General features: G+C 35.0%; 1 protein-coding gene and 1 non-coding gene across 12 annotated transcripts in view; both read right to left on the reverse strand.

Moving 5' to 3' along the window:
• NAALADL2 (N-acetylated alpha-linked acidic dipeptidase like 2) overlaps positions 1-22,086 on the reverse strand; it is a 1,435,315-nt gene that overhangs the window by 915,749 nt on the left and 497,480 nt on the right. The gene's annotated exons all lie outside the window — the stretch shown is intronic.
• LOC127483038 (U6 spliceosomal RNA) lies at positions 13,723-13,829 on the reverse strand. Its single transcript, XR_007909012.2, has one exon. It is a non-coding gene; the product is annotated as a U6 spliceosomal RNA (small nuclear RNA).

The following is a 22,086-nucleotide window of genomic DNA, read 5'->3' on the forward strand; positions in this document are numbered from 1 at the left end:
GAAGCACAGAGAACTAATAGACATGGCTAGAAAAGATTTACAACATGACACATTATAACCAATCTGTCAACAGTAAAACATAAAGAAAAGATTCTAAAATGTTTATGAGAGGAATGCCACATATACCTTCAGAGGATATTCAATTAAACTGACAACTGATTTTTAATCAGAAAGCCTACAGGATAGGAGAGAATAGAGAGATATATTCCAAGTCCTAAAAGAAAGAAAAAAAACTGTCAACCCAGAACACTGTACCCTGCAAAGCTCTCATTTATAAACAAAAGTGAAACAAAGACCTTCCAAAACAAACAGAAACTGAAAGGATTTAACATCACTCATCAGCCTCACTATTATAACTACAAGCAGTGGTAGGAATACTTGGGTCAACAAGGGCTATCATTTTGTAAAACCCAATGATTCATTCTGTCTTTATCCTTTCTGCCTCTTTTTTTATTTTTTTTTCATTTTTTTTTTATTTGAAAGGCAGACTTACAAAGAAAGAGATGAAGATATATATATATATATATATATATATATATGTATGTATCTTTCTCTCTCTCTCTCTCTCTTCCATCTGCCAATTCATCTCCCAAATGCATGTAACAGCCAGGGTTGGGCAAAGCAGAAGTCAGAAGCCAGGAGCTTCTTCCTGGTCTCCTACATGGGTACAGGGGCCCAAGGACTTGGGCAATCTTCTGCTACTTTCTTGGGCATTTCAGAAGGAAACTGGATTGGAAGTGGAGCAGCCAAGACTTGAACCAGCGCCCATATAGGATGCCAGCATTAGAGGCTGTGGCATAACCCTTTATACCACAATGCCACTCCCATCCCTTCCCACGCCACCTCTCTTTTTTTTTTTTTTTTTTTTTTTTTTTTGACAGGCAGAGTGGACAGTGAGAGAGAGAGAGAGAAAAAGGTCTTCCTTTTCCGTTGGTTCACCCCACAATGGCCACTGTGGCTGGCGCACCCTGCTGATCCGAAGCCAGGAGCCAGGTGCTTCTCCTGGTCTCCCATGCGGGTGCAGGGCCCAAGCACTTGGGCCATCCTTCACTGCACTCCCAGTCCACAGCAGAGAGCTGGACTGGAAGAGGAGCAACCAGACAGAACCGGCGCCCTGACTGGGACTAGAACCCGGGGTGCCAGCGCCGCAGGCGGAGAATTAGCTTATTGAGCAGTGGCGCCAGCCTTGGCCTTCCCACCCCACCTCTTACAGCACCAAATTTAAGCAGCCATGCCCTTCATATTGGATTATGTTTTTCCTTTAGGCTCCTGGGTATCATTCATCCTCACAGTCTTTTTCATGAATTATTTTGTTCTGCTAGACCTCTAAATATTGAAGTGTTCCCAGTTCTATCCTCTGCTCTCTTCTCTGTTTTATTTACATAATCTCCATAAGCAAGTTTTACCAAATAATACAGCTTTATATGCCATTACTATTTGACATAGCAAAAACTTTTATCTTAAGTCTTGATCACTGCCCTAGATTCTAGACCTATATATCTCTCTTTCTCAACTTTCCCACACAAATATCAACTAGACTTCTTAAATATAGCATGCCCAAACAAAACTTGTAATTGTTTGTATACTGTCATTTTATGTTTCCTGACACTAAAATTTAACCTATGAGTACAGAAAATTTTTTGTAACAGGGACTAATACTGAGGATTTTGTGCTTAAAATAGTGCTAGACATATAATCGGTATGCCAGAATTTTGTATACATGAATAAACATTTTATCTTTTGTAAAGTAAAAATGGCTTGAATTTTTAAAAACATCCTTGAAAGTGAACAAAGCATTTCCCTTCAAATCTGGAACAAACATGTCTAGTTTTATAACTCTTATTCAATATAGTATTGGAATTATTAGCAAAAGCCATTAAGAAAAGGAAATAAAGAACATTAAAAATGAAAAAGGAGGAAGTAAAAATATCCATGTTTGCAGATGAAATGATTGTTGTACATGGAAAAATGTAAACATTCCACCAAAGTTGCTAGAACTGATAAACCAATTCAGTGAAGTTGCAAGTTACAAAATCAACATACAAAAAAAATTAGCTTTTTAATATGCTAATGATGAACTGGACCAAAAGAGAATTCAAGAAAGAAATCGCATTCACAATAGCCATCAAATTTTTTTTTAAAAATTAGGAATAAATTTAACCAAAAAAAGTGAAAGATCTCTACAATGAAAAATATAAAACATTAATGAAAGAAATCATCAAGAACACAAAAAATTGGAAATATATGACTTGCTCATGGACTGGAAGAATTAATATAATTAAATTTTTTACATTACCAAAAGCCATCTCCGGATTCAATGCAATCCCTATCAAAATACCAATGACATTCTTTACAGAATTACAAAAAATTATCTTGAAACTTATATAAAATCACAAAAGACCCAGAGCAGACAAAGAAATCTTGAAAAAAAAAAAAAAAAAGCTGGAGGAATGTGTAAGTACTTTGAACTCTCATTTAAAAAATCTCATGAAGACAATTTTTGTAAAAGATTTAATAATTTACAAAATAATATGGAGAATAAATTATTATGGTACATTCCATGATTAAGTATTTTATAATACTTTTTACCTTTAGAATTATTTGTATTATTACAAAATGCAATAAATTATTATCTTCCTTCTTTATTTAATAATTGGAAATATATCACCAAATAATACTTCCCTGTCCTCACAAATTTCTACCAAAATAGGTAGTCTCTAACAGCTTTCATCTATATTTGAAATAAAATGTATTAAGCATTATCTTTTCTAAGTACTATTTTTAAATACATTTTTCAATTAGCTAACATTTTGTTGATCTCCTACTATGTGCCAAGCACCATAACCATAGTGTGATTTAAACACAAATAATGTTTCATTCTTGCCAGCTCACAAGACCATGGCATACAAACCTGAAACCAATAATCACAGCACCAGGTGAAAGTGTCAGAGCAAGTTCATGAGCATAGAGGTGATAAGTCACATGGTACAATGATTAAGATCTGCTTCAACACAATTGAAAGTCCATGCAATCTCTTCTAGTTTTTCAATTTTTTTGTAATTTCTCCCTTTGTCTATTAAGTTAAACATCCAGACGAGCTATAAAGCTCATGTATTTCTCATACCAGTACACTTCATACAAAATTTTAAACATCATTTCTAAACCATCACAGATACAATGTTAAAGGAAATATTTACATTAATTATTAATGTACTAATATTAAAATACATATATCATAATTATACGATATTTATCATAAATATATATGCTATATAAGAAATAAATATAATTGAACCTATTACTTTTATATTTTATAATTAAATATATTATGTATATGTTATATATTAACTATATGATATAATATAGATGATATAATGCAAACATTTATTTATATTAAATATTTATATATAAGCATTCAACATGAATTATTCATTAAAGCCATTCATTTTTAAAGCATATAAAGTACACCAGGTTTTCTAATTTCTGTAGTTGTGGAGTATCAGAGATTGAAACTACATACGGTAGGCCTGACAATATTTGAATCATATAAAGGGAATGTATTAGTCCAAGGAAAGCTGATATATAGCCCACTCAGCTATGAAACAAATGCTCTTAAAATCATTTTACCTTTGACTATTGAATACCAAGTCCCCTGTAACCAAGGAGACAGTTTACAGCTCATAGTTCAGACAGAAAGCAATTATTTCTCTGAAGTAAGGGTTCATGCTCAGCACCCTTCTTCTTAGTTAATGCTTCCTATTCTTTTCACCTTTCCTTAACTTCTATGCACCAGTGACTTACATCACAATGCTCTTCTGTCTCATACTTTCTGTAGTCTACTTATGAGACATCCATAATGGAAATTATACACAAGAGAAAGCCGTCTTTCACAGTTGAGGCAGACTCTAAACTGTTAAAATAATGGATGACTTCAAAAATAACTGTAATACCTTGGTGTTAATACAGCTGGAAAGAGTGGCTTAAATGCAATCCAAGAATCCTTGAGCATTTTAGCTAGCTGGTTCTGACCTAGGAGAGCTCATGAAATTTCATCAAGCAGTTGGCTGAGGCTGCCATCCTCTGAAGGCCTGACTGTGGCAGTAGAATCTGCTACTCAACTCACACAGCTGTTGGCAAGAAGCCTCATCTGCCCATCACAAGGCCCTCTCATTTCTCCAGCGTGAATGATGCAAGACATAGAGTGAGAGCATGCACTCAAGAGAGAGGCTTCATACTCTCCCATAACCTAGCCCCAGAAGTGATGTTCCATCACAGTAACTAGCCATACTGCAGGGGACTAGAGAGGGACTTCAAATCTCAGAGATCAAGAGTTAAGCCAAATTGGAGGCTGACTACCCTAGGATTGTGGTGAGAATGGCATGAGAGGCACTATGTGTAAAACACATAGAACTAGCATGTAGAAATGGTGAGTTGTACATATTATGTACCATAATCATCACCATCAGATGTGGAGTTAGGGTATAATTCTCTAACTGTGAGGTGGGGGAAAAGCCTGCCAGATATCTTTTTAGTACTTCATGACAATCAAGAGTAGAGAGAATTGAAATCATGAAACTGCCACTAACTATGGGATCTGAACATATTATTTAATCTTTTTCTTTCAGTTTCTTCATCTTTGAAGATAGATAGTAGAATTAAAACCAAATCTATATTAACCCCTCAATTTCAAGAATGCGGAGATTCTATCACTTTTCCCTTCTGTCTAATGTTTTAAGAATTAAAATAGGACTCATTCATTTCACCCCCATTTCATTCAAAACTTTTAATCAAATCATTAAGTCATCATTTTCATGGATTACTTAAAAGTCCCTACATTAAAAATGCAACATTATAAAGAGTCTATAGATTCTTTCCTGTTTTTGCATACAGAAATGTGTTGCAGTTTAGATTTCCCAGAAAGAGTTTCATTTTTCACAATAGAAAACAATTTCCACTATAACTTCCTTACTTTTCTTGGGTATCTATTTACTAGTATCTATTGGGCTCATCCTAAGCATCACTGGCAAACATTATTTGCATATCTATTTTCATACTGTCAGATTTCTTATCCCCTTGGTAATTAGTATATAATCTTCAACCTCTACTGAAATTCACTGTCAATATAACTGGATTCAGTTTCCTCTAAATACTTCCTTGTATCTTCAGTTAATCTCTGCTTAATAATAAGTAAGTTTGGCATACAATAAATTTGATCAACAATTAATTCAAATTAAATATAGTTCTATAGTTTGCAGGAACTAACAATGCACAGTAGAATTAACTAAAATATATTTATGAGACAGAAACACATGGTAATCTATAACATCTAATTATTTTCTTCTTTTTATTTTTATTTTATTTATTTATTTATTTTTTTTTTTTTTTGACAGGCAGAGTGGACAGTGAGAGAGAGAGACAGAGAGAAAGGTCTTCCTTTGCCATTGGTTCACCCTCCAATGGCAGCCGCGGCTGGCGCGCTGCGGCCAGCGCACCGCGCTGATCCGATGGCAGGAGCCAGGTGCTTTTCCTGGTCTCCCATGGGGTGCAGGGCCCAAGTACTTGGGCCATCCTCCACTGCACTCCCTGTCCACAGCAGAGAGCTGGCCTGGAAGAGGGGCATCTGGGACAGAATCCGGCGCCCTGACCGGAACTAGAACCCGGTGTGCTGGTGCCGCAAGGTGGAGGATTAGCCTAGTGAGCTGTGGCGCCGGCCCTAATTAGTTTCTTCTAAAAGACAAGTTCACCATCTACGTTAGTTGAATGTACTTATAGCACCCTGCACCATGAGTGATTTTTTCCAGGGATTCTGTTAAATTTAGAAATGGCAGCTTTTGGTGAAAAGTATTATTTTATTTCTCAATGCAATCAAAGACGATGTTTTCAAAATCTCTTTCTATTAACTAGCTGTAATGATATACTATAAATACTATTGATGAACAAGAAAAACACAGAAGAATCCCTACTGGCAAATTGTTTACATAGTCTAAGATTATTAGCTAGAGTAATATAAGCTAATATAAGATAGATGAACCCTCAAGTATCAACTGTTTATCATTCACATTAAGTCCAAACTAAGTACTCTTGATGAAAGGGCAGTTCTCCCTTGAAATGGTGATTTAGGGAATCAGCTCAACATGACTACAGTCATCTCATTTTCAAACATCATCTAGTCCTTAGCCTTCTAGATGACCCTGGAAGTCAATCCAAACCCTATAGATAAGCAGTTATTAAAGTAATCTGCTTCATTTATCTGATGATTGTCATACCACTTGTAAATGTTAATATTTCTTAAGAATGTCCAGCTATATTCCAGTTGGCCTTGGTTGTTATACAAACCTTTTTTTCCTGCCTGGTGGCACAGGGATCCTCTCATCTGTGACTGCCCAAGACATAATTCTCTCCTCAAATGCCTAGTAAATTACACTGTGTGAAACCTGGATTTGTTTTCCTCTTTCTTTGATCTTGGCACATCACGCCTTGTATGCCAGTTCACAAACCAGCTTTTTCTGAAACTGTTGCTTAAGATTCCACTGTTAGAGCTCAGTGACATGTCTGCATTTAACACAAGGAAAACTAGAAACTAAACCATACTCCAGAAGTATTTATGGAAAAATGAGAAATCAGACTTAAACAATGATGGTACCATCATGCTAATTATGAACTACATAAGAAGAGAGTTAAAGGAACTCAAATAAGCTTTCAACCTAATTTGATATGTGAGGACTCTAAAAATTGGAATAATGAATTCATTTATCAAAAGCCAACAATATGGTTAATGTAGAATCTACATTATTACCACTGACTGATAATACTGCCTCTCTACCTTAATAAATAAAAACAAATTTAAAAAAGAAGTTGATGTAAAAGTGATGAATCTTTTCAAAAGCAGTAACTATAACTCAAAAATATAGTAATACAACATATCTCCAACAATTCCAAGTGGTTTGTCTTTTAAAATATCATATTCTATAAAAAAATCATATTCTAACTACACGATGTGTGCTTAAGTCCTGTAGTCAATCAATTCATTTGGATTAAAGCATTTCTTTGAGCAAATGGTCACTGAAATCTAGAACTTTCAGTCTCAGTGCTTATGCAACTTCACTTGCCTGAAGATAACAAACTACCACTTAGCATGCAATAGATATTTCTCCAGAGAAACATGTCAAACTTTTTCAATTCCTTTGCTTTTCCTAGCTTATCATTTAATGAACATAGTCACACTGAGTATTTTGGTATTTTTGCCAGAGACCTCAATGCATCATCTGGCAGAGGGATTCTCCAATGTGTCACATCCGACAATCCTGTTAAACCTGGGGAATTGCCACAGTAATGTCCCTCTATGATATAATTCCTTGGAACAATTGCCAATTGTACATTTCCAGGGTTTCTGCATAGCAGGCAGCACAATGGCACAAATGGAATCTGCTTTGCCTACAAAATAACAAGCTCCAAGATTAGGATCTATTTTTCCTTCATTTTGAGGTATTTACACTGCCTATTTTCAGTTAGTCTATGCTGCTACATGGCCCTGTGAATAGCTATCAAATCATTTACCAATAACATCATGCCAGCTGAGTCCCTACAAATGCCAAACACACACATATGCTACTGTAAAAGCTGCTGAAAATTGGCCTGGTTTACACAAACCAAAACTTTCAGTGTTCTAAAGTCACTAAGTATGTTATCATGGAACGATTTTTAAGGAACTATTATCACAGTTACACTCAAAGCAGATGCCAACCAAATTAATTTTTTTTTACAGCATCAAAATACCAGAAGAAGGGGATTGTGCATTATTCTTCAACAGAACACACAAATGCTTTGGAATAATTACTTTCTGAAAGATAGTTATTATACAAACAACTGATTGCATGTTAAGTACTCATAAATACCTCATAAAACAAAGAGAATATAAGCAATCATATTATCTAAAGCTACAACCGATATAATTAAATTTACTATGACAGTACAAGACAGTCTTTACCAACTTCACACTGATTGAATATAAACACTGTAAATACTGAAGGAACTCATCAAGAATTAAAATTTATCACAGATTCAACAAATGCATTACCCTAGTTGTACTACAAAGGGAAAAAGGAAAACAATGAGCAAAAGAAATATACAAATGTAAGTTTGAATATTTTAACTATAAAATTCTACTTAGGATACTTTTGTTTCATATAAAAGGTCCACTGAGGAAAAATAAACTAAAATAGACTGGATCTACACCTTCAGTCAGTACCTGAGTCACTCCATTTCAACTTCAGTTTCAGTAACTATTGTAGCAATAGCATCTTGAAGTGCTGGGGGGTTGACAAAGGTAAGCCATACAACAAATGCTGGGATCTCTGAGCAGTAACATCTGATGCTTTGGTGTCAGACCCTGCCTGGTCTGTCAGTCTGGGACAAAGCCACTCTTGGAATATATTCATTCACTTCTTTAATAAATTATTACTGAATATCTAGGATAATCTATGCATGGTAACAAATTTAGAATTACAAATAAAAATATGGGAAGGTCCACACCCTGAAGGATCTCACCAATTGATTAGAGAGACTTGTAAATAAACATTGCAAATATGCAATAAAGAGACTGGGAGCAGTTTGGTTATTTCTCAGTGCTGAAAGCAAAAGCAAGCGGTCAGCTCCAGTTCCATCTGGTGGAGAGGAGGAAAACTATGGTATGGTGAAAAGTTACATGGTAAAGGTGATGCACAATGTAAGTAGGTGCTTTTTCATCAGTCAGGCCAGGAAAAACTCTCAAAAAACATAAACCACATGAACAAACTACACTGCAAAGGAGGAAGAGTATACTATGCTGGATGTAGAGTTTGCAAGCTGAGTCCCATATTAATTACAAACTTCTGGTCCTCTTGTCTTAGTCCTTCTCTCCCTTTGATCTAATTTAGACACACTGATTCTCAAAGCTTCTTTTATTCTAGTCAATGAACTTCCTTATTCCTTTGAAAACAGTCAGTACAATGAAACTATTAATCTGTCATCTCTTAAAATTAATATGCTATTCATTTTAGAATTCCAATACAAACCTAAAAATAAATCAGAGAGTCAAATATTACACTGTCAATGGCATATTTCTTAAGATGGACTCAACTGGTGAAACCAAGAAATAACTTAAATTTTTCTTCCTATGACATTTTAAACTTCTTTCTGTTCAATCTTCTTTTCCAGTCCCTAGATATTACCCTGAACATAACTCACAGATTACTTTAGAACTCATAATCATTTTATTAACTATTAGAAAGTCCACCCTAATAAAAATCTAAATATGCATCTCACAAACAGTTGCAAGCTTGTTGCCTCTTCCTGTCCCAGATCTAGCCTAAGCTTAATGACTAACAGTGGATGAAGAGAGTTTTGGTCTGTCCTTTCACTCTCTTGTCCTCCTTACCTCCTCCCTCGCTATGCTGGTTCCTGCTCGTGCAACATGCAGATGAGAAAGAAAGAATGGGAAAGGTCTGCTCTCCCGGCTGTCAGGGTACTCTCTGGGTTGCTTTAAAGACATTTTAGGCCTTCAAGCTGTGACAAAAACCAATCATTAGAATAAGGGAAGGATACTTGCCCCCTATTATCCATTCTGTGTTCTGAACTAAAGCTGTCAGACAAAACAAATAAACAAGTATCTATCAAACATCCTCTCTAGGTTAAGCAGCAGAGCAGGGACAACCACAGCAGAGAAAGACTGAAGCTCCACAGAGAAGAAAAGAATAAAAGTGGAAAGCACTGAGAAAGCTAAATTTAAGAAAAAGAGAAATGGTTTCTAACAAGGAAAAAAAATCTTTGAATCCTCTGTCATCATTTCCTTGGATTCCAGAGAACCACTACCTGCTACCATTCTATTCCTCTTCAACAATCTCCATCAGAAACCTCTGCTAGGAACCTATGACTGGAGACACTCCTCCCATTTACACTCTTTCATAATCTCTAATGGAAAGGGTCTCTGCTCCATCCATCTTGATCTGACCTCATTCTGCCTCTTGGCTCCAGGTTTCCCAAGAACTGGCCCGGCCCAAAGAAGTATTTCCCCGAAAAGGCAGTCGGCTGAACAATTTACCTATAGCTTATACATAAAGCCTAATGGCTAACATTAATTGAGTGTTTATTACGAGTCATGGAAAATCTTTGTTCAACCAGTGTCTGTATTAGAGGGATATAATTATTTGTGCTTTGTAGGAACTGAAAACAAAGAAAGAACCTGACCTGAAAGCTTATCTTTAGATAAATTATTCTTAGATCCTCAAAAGTTTCCCTGCATTCCAAAACTTAAGAACAAAGTTAAACAAGAACATATAAACAGACATCTATTGTTTTTAAAACATGTGGACATCCTTCAGCACCTCTGATAAACAGTTTGAGAACCTTATCTGAACTTGTTTTATTTGCCACTGAATGTGAGAAGGATTGTTTTAAAAATAAAATAGGTAGGATGTCCAGATGTGGTACACTTGCCAACTTTTAAATGTATAGTGAACTGCATTTGTAATCTTATTTCAATAAAAGGTTATGTGTAAATAGGAGGCAATGCAATAACAGATGACCAGCAGAGGCCATAATTTGCATTGTACCATTTTCATTACTTGAATAACCGTTTCAATCTTTCCTAAGGATAAGAAAACATGGTTACAATTAAATTTCGAAAAGCCAGTGAATTTTATCTTTTGAATTACATTTTAGATTCAGAAGGTTTTTTCATAAGGAGCTTTTTAAAAAAGATAAATAATATATTATTGTTAATGGATGCATAAATTTTAGAAATCTACAGTAACCACAAGGAAACTGCAAATTCAATAGATTATCCAAAAAATACATGCCTCAGCTCTTAAGTTACAGAAAGTTTAATTACATATATAAATGTTTTATGAAATTCTCTTATAATGTCTATTAAGCTAGCAAAGATTCCAGTGACAGAAGAGTGACAGTAGATGACTCTGGGCATCAAAATTTATCATTCACATTTTACAAGTCACATATCACCTTAACACTATCTATTTTGTTCTGGAAACTGCATTTTCATATCCTTATATTCCACTCAGAAGATTATCTACTGAGTCTACTAAATTATGTACCATTACACAAAAAGAACAATTACACAAGCAAGTATATTTCACTATAGACACAAAGAACATTTTCTCTTAACTGAACTTCACCAAAAGGGTAGTATCTAGATGGCTAAACCTCAACATTTTGATTCTTAACAAGGTCTCCTCATATTTACTTACCACTATTATTTAAGCGTCTGTCAATCTAAAAAAATAAAGTTTTAGTTAATCACAATTTAATATATTCTCTATGCATTACATTTTTCATTTAATGAATTAATTTTATGCAAATTTAACATTTAATGGATCTACAAATAGTTGTATTCAACTTACAGCTGCATAAAATTTCCCAAATGGTTTAAAAGTAGAGGGGCTGGAAAATCTACTTTGGTAATTAAAATGCCCCAAATATTTCATATCCAGGTTAGTAAAAATTCTCCAGTGGGCTTATTTTTGCTTAGTCAGCACTCTAGCTGCCTGATTAGGATAGCGGGCTTGATCTCACTCAAGAAATGTGCCAGAAGGAAGGGAGGTTACAGACAGGTCTTCTACTCAAAGGACCATTGTTCATGGGGTCAAAACTCTTGTGTACAATGTGCCAACACCATACCTAAACAGACTCCAAAGATAGTGACATAAAATCTACTTGAGTGCTTTTTTTCTAAACATGATTATGTAACAGAGTAAGAGCCTTGTTAATAATTTAGCTTTAAATACTGTGATTTCGTTGAAATCAAGCCACTGAGGATAGAGTGTGTCTCTGTGTTTGTTTTTTTATGTGTTTCTCAAGAAAAGAATACAACAGTCAGGGCAAGGGCTGATCAAGTCACCGTTTCTCATAGTGTCCATTTCACTTCAACAGGTTTCCTTTCCTCCTAGTATTTTTTTGTTTGTTCTACTTAATACTATTGTTGAATTCAGTAATTAATACACAGTTATTCTTAAGTGTTGAAATTTAACTGAGAAGTGATCCCTGTTAAATATAAGAGTTGGAATAAGAAAGCAAAGAGATGTACAGTTTGGGACATGCTCAAGCTGACTTGCCCCAAACGGTAGAGTTAGAAACATACCAGGGGATTCCAATTCATTCCCATCAAGGTGGCATATACCAATGCCATCTCACTAGTCCAAGTGATCAATATCTGTTCACAATTGATCATAATGATGGGACTAAGAGCCAAAGGGATCACATAAACAAGATGAGTGTCTGAAAATACTAACAATAGAATAAAAAAGGGAGAGAACGATCCAACATGGGAAGCGGATACACAGCAGACTTATAGAATGGCAGATGTCCTAAACAGCACTCTGGCCTCAGAATCAGCCCTTAAGGCATGCGGATCCGGCTGAAAAGCCCATGAAAGTATTTCAGGCATGGAAAGCCAAGACACTCTGGCAAAAAAAAAAAAAATGACCTAAATGAAAGATCTCTGTGAGTGAGATACCAGTGGAAAGAACAGGACATCAAAGAAGGAGGTACCTTTCTCTGAAGGGAGGAGAGAACTTTCACTTTGACTGTGACCTTGTCTAAATAAGATCAAAGTCGGTGAACTCAAAAGGCTTCCATAGCCTTGGCAACTCATGACAAGAGCCTAGGGAGATTACTGATGCCATAAACAAGAGTGTCAATTTGTTAAGTCAACAACAGGAGTCACTGTGCACTTACTCCTCATATAGGATCTCTCTCCTTAATGTACTGTACATTGTGATTTAATGCTATAACTAGTACTCAAACAGTATTTTTCACTTTGTGTTTCTATGTGGGTGCATACTGTAGAGATCTTTACTTAATATTTACTAAACTGATCTGTATATAAAGAGAATTGAAAATGAATCTTGATGTGAATGGAAAGGGAGAGGGAGCGGGAGCTGGGAGGGTTGTGGGTGGGAGGGAAGTTATGGGGGAGAAAATCCATTGTAATCCATAAGCTGTACTTTGGAAATTTATATTCATTAAATAGAAGTTAAAAAAAAGAATACAATTAGAAAATGATTAATTCCACTAGAAATACTGGAAATACAGAATACATATTCACCTCTCTCACTGTTCTAAGAATAATGCAGTAACTTGCTTCAGGCATAAGCTCATCACAGAGCCTGGACCATACTAGACAAGTGACAAATATTTTCTGAATTAAATGAATCTCAAGTATCCAGGCCCAATGGAATGGACACTGTTTATCAACCATGTGTGGTATATTCATGGCCACATCCTCCTGTTCTATTAATTTAGCCAAACTTAATATTCATGTTATTTGGCATTATAGACAGGAGGCAACATTGACTTCCATAAAAAATATTTGCAAGGGGACACTGAGAAAAATACAGTATAAACATCTGTTTTCCAAACTTTTGTGAATTCGATATGAGCAGACCTTTTATTTTGTGTATCATCGTATTCCTGCTGCCTATGACTATGCCTGGTAAGTAGATGTTCTTGACAGAGAGAGAAAGACAGAAGAAAGGAAGGGAGGGAGAGAAGAAGGGCCTTAGAAAGATGGATCTAAATCCTAATGACTCTTTCTCCCACCACTTTCACTACCTGAATAAAGGGTAATGAAGAGGCAGTGTAGGATAACAGTTGAGGCTGTATGTTCTGAAATAGGATAATGTTTAATCTTGCCACTTTATTTATTTATTTATTTATTTATTTATTTATTTTTATATGGAACGCTTCACGAATTTGTGTGTCATCCTTGCACAGGGGCCATGCTAATCTTCTCTGTATCATTCCAGTTTTAGTATATGTGCTGCTGAAGCGAGCATGCCACTTTAATTTATTAACCATATGTCTCTTGGACTTTTTTATGCCTCAATTCCTCTTGTGTAAAACTGAGACAATTATAATAATAATGTAATAATCCATACAATAATAATAATTACTATCCATAGAATATTTGTAAGAATTGAATGTGAAAATATATTTATCATTTGCCAGTGAATATTACCTCCTGTTACTACGATTTCCTATTAGTAATCCCCCTCAAGGGGATGACTCATCCTCAATATAATGTGTAACATATCACCCTCAAAGGGACACATTTGTGAGAGTGCAAGTGAAGAGCACTAAAAGGATTAAAAATCAATTGACCCACAACAAGTGCAAACTTGGACAATACCAAGCAATCAATGACATATGATTCCCTTACTCATCACCCAGAGCTGATATTCAGGCAGCCTTCCTTACATTTAGACATAGATAGAAATCTGCAGGGCAGACTGTGGTAGTGGTATCATTCTTAAAAGCAACTACATAGGCTACAATTTAGAATGCCAGATTTGGTGAGTTACAAACACAACTACCTCAGCAAGCTTCTTAAGTGTCTTCCCATTACTGTGTTTCAGTCAAATGGTTCCCTCTATTAACTGTGCATGTCTGCTTCCTCACTAGATTGAGGGCAGGAATCATCATTTCCAGTAATATGTAGCTCAAAATAAAAGCAATTGCAATGGATAGGCATGCCAAACTCAGTATTCAGTAGCAAACATCCCTGGCTTTATTCTTTATTCAATTATCTCAAATGATAGGAAAATTGCTATCACACGCAATTCCTGTCTAAAACAGGGGAAAGCATCAATGGATTTGAGCTGTAGTCTAAGAAATGTATAATTAAGTCGGAGTAGTTAATGTCAAAAGAGTTATGAAGAGGAATATTGATTTAATCCTGTGACATTTATTGGGTGCATATTAGGTGCTGAGTACTAAAGATTCAAATATAAATGAAAGAATATAGAATGTAGAAAAATTAGTACAATGTACTATGGTAAGTACCACGTTAGGAAGAGGATCAAATTAATAATGGTGATACCACAAATAAGAATCTAGAGGGGCTGGAGCTATGGTGTAACCTGTAAAGCCACCGCCTGCAGTGCTGGCTTCCCATATGGCTGCCGGTTTGGGTGCCGGCTGCTCCACTTCCACTCCAGCTCTCTGCTATGGCCTGGGAAAGCAGTGGAAGATGGACTAGGTCGTTGGGCCCCTGCACCCTTGTAGGAGACCTGGAGGAAGCTACTTGCTCCTGGTTTTGGATCAGCGCAGCTCTGGCTGCTGTGGCCATCTAGGGAGTGAACCAGAGGATGGAAGACTTCTCTCTCTATGTCACTGCCTGTCTGTAACTCTGCCTTTCAAATAAATAAGTAAATAAATCTTTAAAAAAAAAGAATCTGAAGAATTAGTGGTGCCAAAGAAATACTATCAAGATTTTCTTTCAGAAATTTTACAGAGGAAGTGTTTGATTTTTGGCCTTAAAAATGAATATAAGTTTGCAAAATGAATTAGACAGGGTAAGGTCACTTGATAAAAACAGAAAGCATGTTGCAAGGCAAGAAGCAATGAAAAATTATCTTGAACCTAAAAAACTGAAAATATTTTGGCATGCATGCAACAAATGACTTGATATAAGGGAATAATAAGACACAAGGCTAAGAATTAATCCTGAATGATGTGGGGCAAAAGTAGTGGAACGAAAAAATATGCAAGTCAATGTGGCGGTATGATAGTAGAAATGTAAAAATTACCCAGCATGCACTTCTAAATACTTTGAACTATTTTGCTACACATGTTTGGACAAGAATGATGTAATACACATTTATATTTACTACAGTATTTATAGTTGAAGGCATTGTCATATTAATAAGAAAAATGCTACTTGTAAAATTTTTCTATTACCTAAATTCTTCATATTAATTTTGTTTAAATGTATATTTTCTCACAATCCTCTATTAAAAAAGACACAAAGAAGCATAAGAGAACACAAACACTGTGTTAGTATTAGCATGACATATTCTATCAAGCATTATCTCCCTCCATAGCCTTGAAATTAATAAATACAATTACCCTCCCCACTCCTTCTACTTATTTTGTTTTGTTTTAGTCATCTTGCTGGGGTCTACCTGTCTGGAAGCTGTCTCACATAATATCTATTAAGGTGTCCTCTAGCTTGCTATTCTGAATGGAGAAGCTGATAGGTTAGTCAAGCTGCCTGAAAACAACGTTTACACTTAAACATAGTATGACCCATGAAGATATTTTTATCCGTTTTGAATACTTTCTAACTAAACTAGAGCTTTAAAGATTTTTAGTTCAGGAAATTATATAATTTGAGATTTTAAGCATTTTATTTATAACTTCAGAATTTTCTTTATTACAGAAATAGAAAAATGAAAAAGTAGATTGGCAAACTTGTTACTAACACTTTGTTAAAACCTTGTATCTTTTCTCCTAATATTATTTTTTAAAAAAAACTTTATTGAGTAAATATAAATTTCCAAAGTACAGTTTATGCATTACAATGGCTTTTTTGTCCCTCATAACTTCCCTCCCACCCACAACACTCCCAACTCCTGCTCCCTCTCCCATTCCATTCACATCAAAATTCATTTTCAATTATCTTTATATACAGAAGATCAATTTAGTATATATTAAGTAAAGATTTCATCAGTTTGCACCCACACAGAACATAAAGTGTAAAATACTGTTTGAGTACTAGTTATAGCATTAATTCACATTGGACAACACATTAACAACAGAGATCCCACATGAGGAGTAAGTGCACAGTGACTCCTGTTGTTGAGTTAACAATTTGACACTCTTGTTTATGGCATCAGTAATCTCCCTAGGCTCTAGTCATGAGTTGCCAAGGCTATGGAAGCCTTTTGAGTTCACCGACTTCGATCTCATTTAGACAAGGTCTCTCCTCCCTTCAGAGAAAGCTACCTCCTCCTTCTTTGATGGCCCGTTCTTTCAACTGGGATCTCACTTGCGGAGATCTTTCATTTAGTTGTTGTGGTTTTGTTTTTTTTTTTGTTTTGTTTTGTTTTTTTTTGTTTTTTTTTTTTTTTTCCAGAGTGTCTTGGCTTTCCATGCCTAAAATACTCTCATGAGCTCTTCAGCCAGATCCGAATGCCTTAAGGGCTAATTCTGAGGCCAGAGTGCTGTTTAGGACATCTGCCATTCTATGAGTCTGCTATGTATCCTGCTTTCCATGTTGGATCATTCTCTCCATTTTTTATTCGATTAGTTAGTATTAGCAGACACTAGTCTTCTTTTAATATTCTTTTCTCTATCTTTATAAGCTTTATTTAAACAGGTAGGTAGCAAGGAAGGTGGATACATTAAATAGATAAACAGGTACAAAGTTAGTATTTGTCACAAACAGAATTTTGCTATATATCAATTTATAAGCTATTTAAACTTAGCTCTCAGTATGGGAATGTTTCTATTTCATTATTTTTCTACTCTACAACTTATCACTATGATGTATTATGAAGATGATGTAAACTATTTAATGAAACATTTATAGTGGCACATTAAAATTGTTTGAAATGCTAAATAAAGACAAACCTGTGACAAAGTTGTGTACAACCTTACTACTTTAGGAAGTTACTTTCAATAAAATTGCTACTAACTTCAAAGGACCTTCTAGTCTTCACAATACATAGAATATTTTATTTTCTAATAGTGGCTACAACAATTGACCCCACTTAAATCTCAAGAAAACATAAAAATTATAAAAGTCCAAATTTTACAAAGGAGCACTGCTCTTAGGGAATGAGTGCTCATTTAATTTTCAACTATTCATTGGATATAACACAACAAGTCTACTATGATTAGATTCATGTATATTGTTTCATGCTACAATATACAATAATGAAAAATAGTTCATTGGTCAAATTAGTCAAACCAAGCAAGTTCAAAGGTGTTTGTGAGGAATCAAAATTTGTGGTTCCCAAAATTTGCTAGACACATACACACACGAAAAAAAAATTTGCAGAGATGTGAATTCCACAATTCTATCCCTCCCCATTCAGATTCAGTAGCTCTGTGGTAAAATGAAGGAACTTATTTTTTCATTAAGTATGTGAGACTACTCCACAAAACACACACACACACACACACACACACACCAGGAAATTTCTTTGCTATGTTGCCAATTTTTAAGCTTTGGATATATTTTTCTTTAATTCAGTTCTTCTGTATCTGTACTGTTTTGTTTTTATAGACTTTTTCAAATGTAAAAACTATTTTTGCCAAACTTGTGCACAGCACACAGATGTCAGGCAGGATTTGACTACTGGCTGCAATTTGCTGATCTCTGCCCTCAATGATTTTGATATGCATGGTCAATGTTTAAAAACCTGAGAATGCTGCTCAAAACCAATGGACAAGGAGGAACATAGGAATCTATAGTGAGGACAGCTATTTTTTGGTGAAAATTAGTATAACTCTTGCTCCACATTTGTTCTGGAATGCAAGTTTGACTTTGCTTTCTACGGACAAATCCTGAAAGGACATAACAACAATCATTTGTCTATAATGAATTATAAAATCATATTAGAATCTACTGTAAAAGGCACAGTGCAGTAGTGTTTTATGTTGATGTTCTGGTTCATATATGATGTTGGTTCTGGTTCAAATTTTGAGGTTAGAGATGGAATTGAAGTCAATGTAGTACACAGTACATTAAAAGCCAATAATGCTTGGTTATGGATTTTACTTTTTTATATCAATATAGAATATTTTATTTTCTAATAGTGGCTACAACAATAGGCCCCACTGCACATGTTCTGTTTATAATGTGATTTTGACATTGCATCTATTAAGGGACAGTATCAATGAAAACTTTCCCCACCCCTGAAACTGCACTGATTTATAATCATGTCAGAAGTTATTTATGTGACATCTAAGATTTTAAATGTCTAGTGAACTTAATAATATAAAATGTAAAAATTAGCATTTCACTACTATATTTAAATCTATATGGATTTATAGGAAAATTTAATATCAATGACTAAAATGACAGTTTACCAAAATAATTGCTATTAGAAAATAAAACTGTTTTTACAATAATGATTAAGAAATAGCTGACAACAGAAATGCATACATACACAGCAATATGTATGTTTGTGTATATGTGTTTGTGCATAGTACACATAGGGCATAATACATAACATAGCACATAGTACATATGCATACATAGCATGATACCCCTGGAATGTTAATACAAAAGAATCTAGAAACCAGAAGATCTATATGATTTCTTGAAAGTTCTTGCTAACTTTTGGCAAGAAAAATAAAATTGTGGAAACTGTAAGCATCATTCCTAAATTGTTTTCATTAGGAGATCTACATCCTGCTCACATTTGTCCTTGAAAATAATACCTACAAAGGAATTTTTACAAATTCAACTTACACTTCTACAATTCCTAACCATGGTCAGCCTTAAGGAAGGAATGGTTAATCTTAGAAAAAGGTCATAGTCAGATAATGCCTATAAATTTGATCAAAGTGAAACCATAAAATAGCAGTCTTCACATCTGCTTTTCCAGGAAGTCTTATAAATTTTCCCTTGTAAGAGAGTTGGGCTAAAAGTAACATGCAATTGTGTGTAAAGCAAGCACTCACGTTGCATTTGAAAGTAGACAATGTTCACAGGTGCTTTTAACCTACAACCTGGCCAAAATAACTATAATATAGAAAAATCAGCATTGTGTGGCAGAGAAATTATACATTTGACCCTTCTGGAGATAAATGTACTGAAGATAAGTTATGATGCTCTAGCTGAGCACAAGGCAATTACCCTGTTTAAGCACAGTTATATATCAAGGATTTTATATGGCTGTGAGCTAAGGTGAAGTGTTGGGGAAGTGACAGTCCTAGCTTCACAACTTCTGAATGTTTGCTTTTATTATTAACTATCAAATTATTCAGTTTGAAGCTGTGACAGTAAAACCATTTGCTTAAGAAATACCAATATATTCTTTTTAAAAAGATTTATTTACTTTTTGAAGGCAGGAAGCAGAGAGAGAGAGAGAGGGAGAGAGAGAGAGCAAGAGTGAGAGAGTGAGAGAGTGAGAGAAAGAAAGAGGAGGAAGGAAAGAAAGGAGGGAGGGAGAGATGGAGAAAGGGAGAAGGGAGAGAGAGATTGATTTTTTCCAGTTGCTAGTTAACTCCCCAAATGGCTGCAACAGTTGTGGCTTGGCTTGGCTAGGCCAAAGCCAGGAGCCAGGAACTCCATTCCAGTTCCTCATGTGGGTGGCAGGGACTCAAGTACTTAAGCCATCATTCACCGGCAGGACTCAAACTAGCATTCAGATATAGGATGCAAATTATACAAGCAGCAGTTTAACCTGCTGTGCCACAATGCCTGCTCCTAGCTATAAATTCTATATAAACTATATGAATAAATATGATTGTGAGGACTTGTACAGAGTTTTAATTGCTTATGAAAACATTTTACAATTGCAAGAGAACTAGAAGCACTTATTATGAGCTTCCTACTTCACATTAAACTTCTTCCCATCCTCCTTCTATTTTCCCCATTCTTTCTCCTGACTTTTCTATCTCCTTTCCTCATACACTTCCTTCTTCCTTCAATCCTTATTCTTTCGTTCAACAAAGGTGCAAATAACTGAATCACAATAATTTTTCAAAGTCACAGAAATGAAAATTATTAATACAAATACATTTAGAACTTACTGTCTACTCTATCATGCCCATCCTAAGTACTTAAAAGTATCACTCATTTAAGAACACTACAAGACAGAAGTCATAATTATCTCTATTTAAGAGATAAAACAGAGTCATATGGTACAGGTGTTGCAGTGTTTTAAATGCCACTTGGGACATCAGCATCCTATACTGGAGTGCCTGGGTTTGGACACCAGCTCTGCACTGATTCTTGCTTCCTGCTAATGTGCAACCTGGGAGGCAGAAGATGATGGTTAAGTAGCTAGGCCCCTGGTCAACCACAAGGGAGACCCAGTCTGAGATCCTGACTCCAGGCTTCAACCTGGCCCAGCCTCAACTGTTGCAGGTATTTGGGAAGTGAAACAGTCTTTGAGATCTCTCCCCGCCCCCCCCCCCCATATGTATGTATGTGTGTTTCAGGTAAATAAAATGAAATAATTTTTTTAAAAGTTCACACAAATGTTGTCAAAAGTTGGTATCAGAAAAATGGGATTCAAATTTAGATAGTGTTACTCCAAAACCTGCTCTCTTTACCATAGTTCCTATTACTGCATTTTTTATCAAAAACCATATTTATACTGGGAAAAACAAACAGCAATTAAATTTCAAAATAGTCATCCAATTGAGAAACATTATAGAATTGCTACACATTTTTTTCTTTCTCATTTTGAAGAGGATCCCAAGTAGCACCTTCAATTCTATTTTTCTAATTAATAAAAATCAAAATCCTCACTGCTCAAAAGTTTCAGAAATTTTAAGGATACATGCCTTTCAATTACTTATAGGACCAAACCATGTTCATTTCCTAATTATTCAGTTTTGAAGTTTAGGGATACAAGTGCATCATATGACTGAGAATTGTACTAAAGAATATCTTTGGAAAATCATAGTGAATCAAGTAAATTTGGTTTTCCAAGCTTTGGCTTTCCAAGGTGCTATAATTTATTTGTTGTCAAGGTGGTGAAACCAGAATTAACTCTATAGCTTAGTTATAAAAGTCAAATGAGATTATATCAGAAAAATGCTTGGCCCAGAGCCTGGTGTGTGGGTTCCTATTAATTTCTGGTTTAGCTATGACTTCACAGGGAATACATACAGACATTTATCTATATCTGTTTTGGTAAACTGCATTTCTTGAAATTCCTGTTTTGCAGAAATCTAAAAACTAGAGGATATGTTTTCACTTTACACAATATATTACCATGGAAATTGCATCTAATACATACTCAGTGAACTTGGAAAAAGCAATTAATAGCTAAAGAAATATATATATATATATATTTTTTTTGAAGAAATATTCTTCTAGTTCACAAAGAGTAGGATGTAACTATATAAAACAGATATTTGTCTGCAGCATATAGATAACCTGAAAATTATAATACTCATATAATGAGAAATTACCTTTGAATTTTGCAAATACTGCCTATAATACAAGTTCAGCTTTGTTTAATTAAATGGCTCACACATAAGCAAATGTTTTAAATCCAGCCTTCAGACAGGAATCATAAACCAGCAGGAGATCAGCAATAGTCACTAACTACTTATTCTGGCAAG

The sequence above is a fragment of the Oryctolagus cuniculus genome, chromosome 4 (genome assembly GCF_964237555.1).
Source record: "Oryctolagus cuniculus chromosome 4, mOryCun1.1, whole genome shotgun sequence".
Classification (NCBI taxonomy): domain Eukaryota; kingdom Metazoa; phylum Chordata; class Mammalia; order Lagomorpha; family Leporidae; genus Oryctolagus; species Oryctolagus cuniculus.